The following is a 7,748-nucleotide window of genomic DNA, read 5'->3' as shown; positions in this document are numbered from 1 at the left end:
AGCAGGGACTTAGGACACTGAGGATGCTCTTCATCTCTCACGTCCTGTTCCTGCGGCACCTCAAAGCTGTTGCAGCTTTTGGTTCTCTGTGCTATAGGTCTGGAGATCGTTTGAAATAAAAGCACTATGGACGGAACGTGGTCCGTGATCCGTGGTGAGAAGGATGCAGGGTGCAGGTGTGAAATTCTCATGTGCCCTTCCAGATGTTACAGTACCCTACTCAATGGCAAGCCTTCTTTAAGGTGCACTGTGACTGAAGATCTTTGCTGTCTTTCCCAGTTTTCTACAGTCTCCAGTCTCTTTCTAGGCTACATGGGACTGTAACAAGCCTACATGACTAGCCTTTTCTTCTCCTAGTTGATATTCTGATAATCATCAAGCCATGATCAAAAATTTCAGTTGTCATTGATACTAATACTGCACCTAAGGTAACCAGCTTACTACTGCTTAATAGCAACAGCCTCCTGCCTCCATGTAAATGTATTTTTGCATTGTAAGACATCTGCTTTACACATTCATTGGTTCAAAAGAGATTCATATTACAAATAAGGAATTAACAAATTATACCTATGTATGCAATGAATCATAAATGAATGTACAATATTTTCCCTTGAAAGCATCATGGGTTACTGTAAGAAACTTGTAATACATTAGATGTTCATTTCACACATCATCATGATCCTTACCTTCCTCCTCCAGATATTTGCTGAAATGATCCTGTGCACAATCCTCCTTTTGATACAGAATTGCAGCTTGTGGATCTCTGCACTGGAGTTCATGCTCCTCTGCTCCATTGACTGATCTACTAGGATCCTTCCAAACAGGCATTCTGAATTGAAATCTCCTTTCTTTTTTTTTTTTTTCCTCACAGGCATGTGAGCAGTAAAATGATATATTGACATGCATGTACCCAAAGTCCAGGGCATCGTGGCCCAGATGAAAAGCAGATGTAACATCCAGTTTCCCTGCTTAGAAATCCACATAAACCCCTGCATAAAGAACAAGAAATATAAAATGCCATTAGTTTTCCATTGCCTTTCAGATAACTGGAATAAACTTACAAAGAGGCATGGTTCATAGAATGGGTAAATATAAAGGCTTGTTTCAAAACCTGCTTGACACCCATTACCATAAATACTGATGATATGCTGCAATGTGTCTTCCAAAGAGGCCAAAAATCAAAAGTTTTTCATCTGACAGAAGCTGTTTCAAACCCCTGGAACCTGCTTCAGTATTGACCTAGAGATTTCTCTCTTGGCACTGTTATTGCTGTCACGCTCTTGTATCACACTAACATCTACTGTTTTTCTAGTTGTGAGCAAGCTGCAGCATTTTTAACATTTGCTCTGTGGTACATCAGCCTCATTGACATTTTTGTTGACTCCTAAAGTTGGTGTGGGACTGCGGACCTGGGCAGCTCTCAGAGCAGTCCACAAACTTACTTTCTTAAAGGATGCTGCCACGGTTGTTGGATATACTGGGGCTGTGTGGTTTTCACATGCATTTTCTGCTCCTGGGTGAGAACACTTGCTGGTGCTTCTCCTTACTGTTTAGCTGAAAAAAAAGTGACACTGAGGTTTCACATCACCAATAATAAACTTTGTGTTGCAACTGGCACTAAAAATAGCTGAAATCATGTAAATAAAAACAGTAGTACTAGGCAGACAAACAAAAATTATATTGTGTCGCCTGATTTTCATGATGGAGCTCCTAGGAAAATCTTCTCAAAGACGAGATTATCACACAAAAAAAAAAAAACAACCTACAACTAATAACTCACCCAAGCTTCAACTGACACAGATTAGTTACTGCTCCAGCTTGCAGACCATCAGCCACCACCGTGAGAAAAAAGCTATGGTGTTTCTCTTTCAGTGAGGCCTCTGTATTCCCAAAGCAACTCCTTCTGATATGAAGCTGCTGGAAAGTCATGACTATTTTTTAGTAGCTGATATATTTCCCCTTTCTTTTCCCAGCCTACTGAGAATACTGGAATCCTGTTTTCAAGCTTTTTCTTTCCATAGACAGGAAGTGTGGAAAGTGTTATAAAAGTGAAAGCAGATATTTTTGCCAGATCAGAGGCTTCCAGGAGCCAAAACAGTAAGAAAAAAAATCCTCAAATAGCAGATTTACAGTCAAATTGCAAGAGCTGGGACTCAGGCTGAGTTACGGTGACATGAGTTACCATGAGTAACAGGCCACGTGCACAGGACAAACCAGGACTATTCCAAGGCAAATGAAGTTAAGCTCAGCCCGCGATGAAAGAGGGCAAGATGATCAGCTCCTCCTGGGCTGCAGCACGTACACACAGACAGCTGCCCCAGCTTAGCAGCTTCACTGTAACTTGCAATGGCACAGCAAAGAGGTGGAGCATGGGAGCCCTTTGCAACCTGGAGCCCTTCAAAGCAAACTGTCCCTTAGGGATGTCTTTGTCACTGAAGGCCAGAGCAAGTGACAGAAGCAGGAGAGACAACCACATGGCACCGCTGTGCCTTCCCAGAGCAGGCTGGGTGTGCACGACAGACGAATCCATAACGTGGGGGAGTGACACCAGCTCAGGGCTGCAGCTGGAGGGGTGAATTCTGCCAGGACTTGGGGCATCCTAGGGTGTCCCTTGGCAGGAAGTGCAGAGTGGGAAAGAAGGCATGGTGCTGTGCAGCAAAAATGTGGAAGCTATAGGCCTTGCAACAGGGCTGCAAACTCCAAGTGCAAGACTTCTCGCTCATAGCTAACAGCTGGGCTGCACGAGAGCAAACCCTTTCCTTTCACCCCACTGCCCCCAAACACTCACACTCCAGTCTGGCACTTCATCCAGCCTCCTGTTGCTTGGGATTTTATCATGATTGCTCAAGACACATCTATCACTATCTTTAAATCCCAGCCTTTGGCTTTACACAAGACTCGGTTTTTGCTCAGGAAAGAAAAACATGTTTCTAGTCCTCCTGTGTACAGAGAAGTGCTTGAGACTATTGACCTAGTTGTACCCCACAGGATACAAGTTGTACCTGGCAACAATGAACAGGAACCAAAATGCATCCTTTGTTTAGTCTTTTTTTGCACATAATTCATGTTTTTCACAGCCTGGAGTCATGGCTGAGCAGGCAGGGGTGAGTGGGGCAGATTGCCTCCAAGTCCTCTATGCAGAAGTGAACCAGGTGTCTGATCCTGTTACATCAGGATAGCACTCTGCTGAGCTCATATATAAAGAGTAATCCTCCCTCCTGCCTCAGGCGTCTTGAGCCCTCCGTGTGCCCATCATATTAAATGCACCAGAAGAATTGCTTTTAAAAACCAACAGGATTACAAATCCCAAAGAGTTATTCAAAGCCCTGTACCCTTCTTCAATACCACATTGCCCATAAGGTGTGTACTACAGACCTCCGTTGGCTGAGACCAGACCTGGTCTCAGAAGCATCTCCTGAGATGCTTGTGGGCTCCAGGATCTGGAGCTGTTTTTGAAATCATCTCCCTCCTCTGGGATGCTTTGAGCAGCCATGAGAGGCTTAAATAGTTGCACACTGTGCTGCCTCTCCACCAGCTCCCCAAATGCTGCTGCTGTGCTAAGATGTGGCTGCAGTTAGAAGCAAGAAGAGCTACACTCACAAGTAGCCCCATGGCATGGCAATGCCGAGATCCTAGGTGGCTGCCCACCCACAGACAGGCACAGCCTAGAATTAGGAGCCCAGGGCTTACTTTACAAGAAGGGGAGGTTTTTGGTTGTTAAGGTAGCAGCAGGGCAAGCTGGAAGTCAGCTAAAGTAGCTAGCAGGAGTGGCCAAGGAGAAAGGCTTAGGTGACAGCCTCTGGGCTAAAAGCAGCAAGTCTCTCTCCTCAGGACCATGAAGCTTGAGACCCTGCCTAAGGTGACGAAACTGGCCACAGAGCTGTAGGCAGGGGTTTCGCTGTCACCTCTGGCTACCCTCCAGGACCTGGAGGAATCAGGTTTATTCCCAGAGCCACATTAGGCAGAGTAAGGACTGAACACAAGTCTTCATTTCTCTCCTGCCAAAGGTTAATGCTTTATCTGCTGGACTGGTGGATAAAATAACACACAAATGCCATTGTTTGTTGACATTTATCTGAGGTCTATTCTAGGAGACCTGGTCTGAGGACAGTTATGGGTTCAGGCCAGTCCTCTCTGAGACTTCAGCCAGCGCTGTTGGGCAGACAACCAGAAACTTGATTGCCAGGAATAGCTGAGCATCTATAAGTTTAAGCTGGAGTGATTGTGACACTTAAATGTTAGGTACGGATGCCTAAAGACATAGTGGGTCCTGGATTTAGGACTTTGGATTTAGGCCTTCAGGACTAGGAAGTGCTGACTTTGGGGTGGATGTTCAGCCTTAGCTTTGGCCTCTGAGCTCTGGCAGTACAACAGATTCAATAGCTGGTATTGACATGACTAACTCCACTGCCTGCACCTGCACCAGCAGATACCTGAATGTAAAATGCATAAATAAAATAAAAAAAGGAAATATATAAAAAAAGAAATACATAAATAGAATTAATATAGATCTATAATAAATAATGAATTAAATTACTAAATAACAGCTTCTGGACTCAGCTGGTTCTGGGATCCTATTTTCTGAGACTATGCCCTAAACAATAAACCTGCCCAGAGCTAAGCAAGCTGGAGTGTCCTGCACCTGCAGCATGGCTCCGGCACAGCTCTGCCAGTCAGTCTGGGGGAAGCAAGAGCCACTGTTCTTTGACCACAGTAGCCCCAAGAGGTCTGTGGAGGCCCCAGGGCCACACTGAAAGCTTCTGCTGCTCTGCACATCTGCACACACAGCTGCTGCACCCTCATGTACCACATGTTCATGTGTAGGGGAGCTTACCAGGATAATACAGAATACCTCCCTAGCACACAGTACAATTCCTCTTTGTTGGTTATACAGTCAAGATCCACTGATCCAAACAGATGACTTTCTCACCTGAAGGTTGTACTGGTCCATGGATAGACCCATCCTGTCTGGGCTTGGACACCCTGTCACACCAGTCCAGAGCAAAGCTCTTCTACTGCAAGCTGGTCCCCCACGGAGAGTGTGACGTGCTTCAAACTGCATCGACTCCTTGCTAAATATCAGCACCTCCTGGGAGTTGTTTCCCATGATTGGCTTCCTACCCAGGAGAAAAGCCCTGGATCAGACTCGTGGAAGAAGAATGACATCCAACCCCAGCCTGCTCCCCCAGGTTCATGCCCTGCAGACAGGACACTGAGGTGCATCAAGTGTGCACATTGCGACGGTCAGGCACAAGGCTTTTAGGAAAGGAAGCATGCAGGCACAGAGTAGGAGTTGTGCTTCCTACTCACACCAAGATTCTGGCAGAATCAAGAAAAAAACCATTAACCACATCCCTCATCTCATCACAAAATCCTCTCTGCTGACCCCCTTATTAGAAGCAGAAGTCAGAAGCAAGGCCCCGGTGAGAAGCAGCAGCCTTAGGTCTGCCATGCAGTGCCCTGGACGTACTTTGCACTTCAGAAGCCAGTATTTGGTTTTATTGCTAAAGGTACAAAGATATGTGGGTTCCCACTGCATGAAGAGCATTTTGGTCTTTACATCGATCGATAAGCAGTGAGGGAGCAGAAATCCCTCTTCTAAAAGCCTATTTGGATCCCTGTCTGATGGAACTTGGTATGTGAGGAGCTGAGGGTTTATGCGTTTGGTCTCCAGGGAACATAGCACACAGGGAGAGCTGCCAGCCATTAAACAACAAAGCCAGGTGGCTGGGACACACAGAAAGGATTAACAGGCGCCATTTATCTTTTGGATTTTATTTGCTGTCTCCTTGTCCCAGGATAGCTAACTGCAAAGGAAGCCTGACCTCAGCTCTGATATGGCCCCGCAGAAAGTGTGGGGAGCACAAAAGGGGGCTTGAAGCAGGCTCAGTGGTACGACCGAGGGCGAAACAGGTAACAGAGGACACATTTTCATGTGTATTACCATGCTGCCGATCTGCACAGCAAGACTCCTAGGGCCCAACGTGCCCGTCCTAGTTCTTCCATGGCCTGATGCTATCAGGCATCATCCTTTTTCACAGTGTCACCTGTGGCTTCCCTAGGATCCAGAGAGGTACCAGCTTCCACAGCTTGTCACAGGCTCAGCATTGCTAGGTATCAAGTGTCAACAAAGATTCCCACAGCGTCCAAATCTTTGTAACATTCACCCCTGTTTTCCTCTAATCCTACACTATTTTTTCTGCCTCACTTAGCCTTCCTGTTGGGAGACAGAAAGGAAAAGACAGCTCTGATACATTCATGTTGCCTCCAGTGAGAATCCTCAAAATGCTCAAGTGTTTTTTGGAACAAATAGCACTTACCTCGCCTGGTCCTTCCAACCTTAAATATTTGAGCACCAACAGTCAGTACCCCAAAATACCATAAGGTAATGCTGCTCTGATTTTGTTTCACAGGAGAGGAACAGAGTGGTACGTGGGTGATTATGCTAAGAACAACACATTTGAGGTTCCTGTTCTTTATTTTCCAGCTCAAGAGCCTTATATGCATTTACTTACACCTCCAATTTTTCTCCAAGAATTGGGAGGGCTATTAACAGCCCCCTGCACACTCAGGCTTGTCCTGGACTTGCTTGTGGTTTCCCTGCTCCAGCGTGTACATGAAGTATGAGAAGCCTGGGGCGAACCCTGGGCCCACAGGTGTGCTGTGACAGCGGCTCTGTGAGCCAAGAGGAGCCCTAACCTCCTGCCTGTTTTGCCAATGGACAGGGTCAGCACAAAGGACACAGACACCAGGTTCAAAAGATAAGCTTACTTTTACTTTAGTTTAAAGCAGCAAAAAAAGAAAGCAAGCAGCAATAAAATAATACAGCAAGAAAAAAACAAAGCAAGATAATGCACCTAATCATTACTACATAGAATTAAGCATAGTGGTTAAGAAAGATACATCACCAATTGCCTTAATACTTTACCATCATCCAGATCTGCAGTTGCTGGGGAGCCCTGGTTGCAGTAAGGATTTGGAGAGCCTTTCCCAGCAACTGGGAGGTCCTATGCAGTGCGTCCACTTATAGGTCTCCAAAGTCGCTGTAAGAGGGTCCAGCTTTTATACTATTGAATAAACAAGCTCACATAACTTCAAATGCGGAAAAGCCTGGTTTCACTCTGTTAGATGCCACCCAAAGCCTGTCCAGGGCTCAAGGAGGAACTAAGGGAGTGTCTTTATCTATTTGGCTCTGACTATACGTTCCCAGACAAGGCCAGACACCTGGTTTCACAGCCTTGACAGCCTGCCTCTAAGCAAGGAATGATAGATACATTTTCATGACTTTTCATTTTCACTAATAATTATATTTTACTTGAGTTACATCTTTGTTAATGATCATGCATATTATTTCACTAATGATCAGATACTAATATTATCTAATGTGTGGTTGGAGGTTCATCTAGAGGTCAACTTTGGTTCGGGGCCTATTGCTCAGGCCTCAGCACTTCACTGCCTCAGCCTCCTTGGGCATAACCATTACAGCAGCTCAGCCCAGCCCACTTGGGACACTGTGCCTCAGCAAAACCCACTTGAACCCCTCAGTCTATTACATGGTCACTGCAAACTCCTGGGGCAAGAGGTGACCCCAGAAACTCCCTTCTCCCCCAGCCTGGAGAGATATTAAACCCAAGCCTTAGGTTAAGTCCTTGTGAGACTGCAGCTGAGACACAGTGAGTGCAATCGAAGAAAAAGCAGTCAGAATTTGAGGGCTATTTGTGCTCTTTTTGTGGCTTTCAGTTTTGAGG

This window comes from Nyctibius grandis, chromosome 4 (assembly GCF_013368605.1).
Source record: "Nyctibius grandis isolate bNycGra1 chromosome 4, bNycGra1.pri, whole genome shotgun sequence".
In the NCBI taxonomy this organism is placed as follows: domain Eukaryota; kingdom Metazoa; phylum Chordata; class Aves; order Nyctibiiformes; family Nyctibiidae; genus Nyctibius; species Nyctibius grandis.
The sequence above is the reverse complement of the archived record's forward strand: the minus strand, read 5'-3'. Positions refer to the sequence as shown.